The sequence below is a fragment of the Bombus vosnesenskii genome, unplaced genomic scaffold (genome assembly GCF_011952255.1).
Source record: "Bombus vosnesenskii isolate JDL3184/JDL3185 unplaced genomic scaffold, Bvos_JDL3184-5_v1.1 scf7180000016160, whole genome shotgun sequence".
Classification (NCBI taxonomy): Eukaryota; Metazoa; Arthropoda; class Insecta; order Hymenoptera; family Apidae; genus Bombus; species Bombus vosnesenskii.
The window spans coordinates 11,430-13,364 of NW_022884294.1; the positions used below are offsets into that span (position 1 = coordinate 11,430).

Here is a 1,935-nt window from a genome sequence, read left to right on the forward strand (position 1 = left end):
GCGTCAATTATCGTCGGTGTGTCCAGAGGAGCGAAGGTATTTACCGGGCTAGTTGGAGATTCCTCGGTATATGTATTATTGAGCGATCTACGGGTTGATCTGGGACCCAAGGCGATATTGTCGGTATGATTAGGAACGTCAAGGTGCGTTCGTATGTGCCGTCGATGGAGGTGATCGTGGCCGTGATGTAACGTTTCGAGGTTGTCGATAACGTGTTGAGTGTTCCGATTGGGACCTAACGTTTCCGTTGGTTAAGTTTTAGCGAATCAGCGAGTTTTTCGGTGATAAAGTTCATGCTAGAGCCGGTGTCTAGCAGAGCTCTACAACGGAATGGTTGAACTTTATTGTTCAATACGTTGACCTGCGCTGTGACTAACAAATCGTGCTGCAGTGGTTCAGAAGGAAGCGAGGTCAATGAGTCCGTTTTCTGTGGTTCGGACCCTAACAAGGTCGTTTGATGACGTCATTGTTTTCCTTGTCGTCTAGGACTGGACGATATATTTGATCCCGATGCCGTCGTTCGCGATAACCGAGATTCACGTTTCGGTGATGTTCGCGGAGACGATCGGGGAGACGTGGATGCGCGTCTCGAACGATGTGACGATCGCGGGGTCGGTGAACTAGGCGAAGATCGACCGTTGGGTGATCGATCGCTCGATGATCGGCTTACACGTGGTCGTGATTTGCTATGACCATGGTCTTGATGTAGGTATGTATGGTGTCGCTGCCTGCAGATGCGACATGAACCGGCGGAGCAATGAGTAATAGCGTGTCCCTTACCTAAACAATTGGTACATAGAGACGCCCTCTTGGCGATTTCAAGGCGTTTTTTAGGCGACTTCGCTTTGAAGACGTCACAATTCCATAATTCGTGTTGTCCTTGACAATTCGGACACACCAACGTATTATGTGTAGTTGTGAATGCGTAACTTCGCGGTGCGTTCGATCGCTGACGTTTGTGTTGATCGGGCTCTCATTTTATCACGGTTGATGCTGAACTTGTCCTGTCGCCGTTCGTCCGTGTTTTCAGAAAGTCTACCAGATGCGTATATGACGGCATTTTCTCGTCCGGCAATGTGCGCTGCCATTTGCGAATGATGGCTGAGGGTAGCTTCGATGTGAATAATTTTATAAGAGCGACATTTGAGGTAACTGGTTCACCGAGTTTTTCTAACGCTTGGAGGTTTACCTTGACCGTCTCAAGAAAATCATCTATCGCTTCGGGTGTCTCTTTGGTTATTTTCGGATAGTCAAAAATCAAGTCCCAGTGGCGCATGCAGACTTGACTGTGGCAGTCGAATTTTTCCTTCAGAACGTCAATAGCGATCGAATGATTTAACTCGGTGACATCTAACGATTGTATGCTTCGCGCGGCCTTTCCGGTCAAAGAGGATCGTAGGTAGTGGGATTTCTGCACGGGTGTAAGTCGCTCGCTTCGATCGATAGTGGATAAGAAGGAGTCGTAAAATGAATGCCAATTTTCGATGGTACCGTCGAAAGTAGGCAGGTGAATTTCAGGGCAGTTTAATTGATGTCGGCTCGGCGACATTAGATGACTCGCAGCCTTGTGATTTCGACGACGATGCTGGTGTATCATCCATGAGAGTGTGTATTCGTATTACCAGATTGTAATATGTGTCGGTTACTTGGGAAACGCGCGCGTCGTCTATCTCCCCTAAATCTTCTAATTCTCTTGTAACAATCGATATTGTTTCCACGTGTCGTCGAGTAGTGTCGTATAGGCCGTTAAATGGGCCTTATTCGGTTGTCTAGATTTTTCGTATTCATCGAGTCGTTTCGATAGAAAGGTAAATCGACCGATTTGAAAGCCTCGTCTCCGATGCAAGGAGGTAAGTTTCTCTGTGTTTTCCATTGGTATAGCAGATTGTGAAAAGAATGCAGTGAACGAGCTTACCTTGTGGTTGCGAGTTTAAA

At 47.1% G+C, this 1,935-nt stretch overlaps 1 pseudogene; it reads right to left on the minus strand.

The window, feature by feature from the left end:
- Positions 1 to 463: 463 nt before the first annotated feature.
- On the minus strand, positions 464 to 1,597 carry LOC117241579 (annotated as a pseudogene).
- Positions 1,598 to 1,935: the final 338 nt, after the last annotated feature.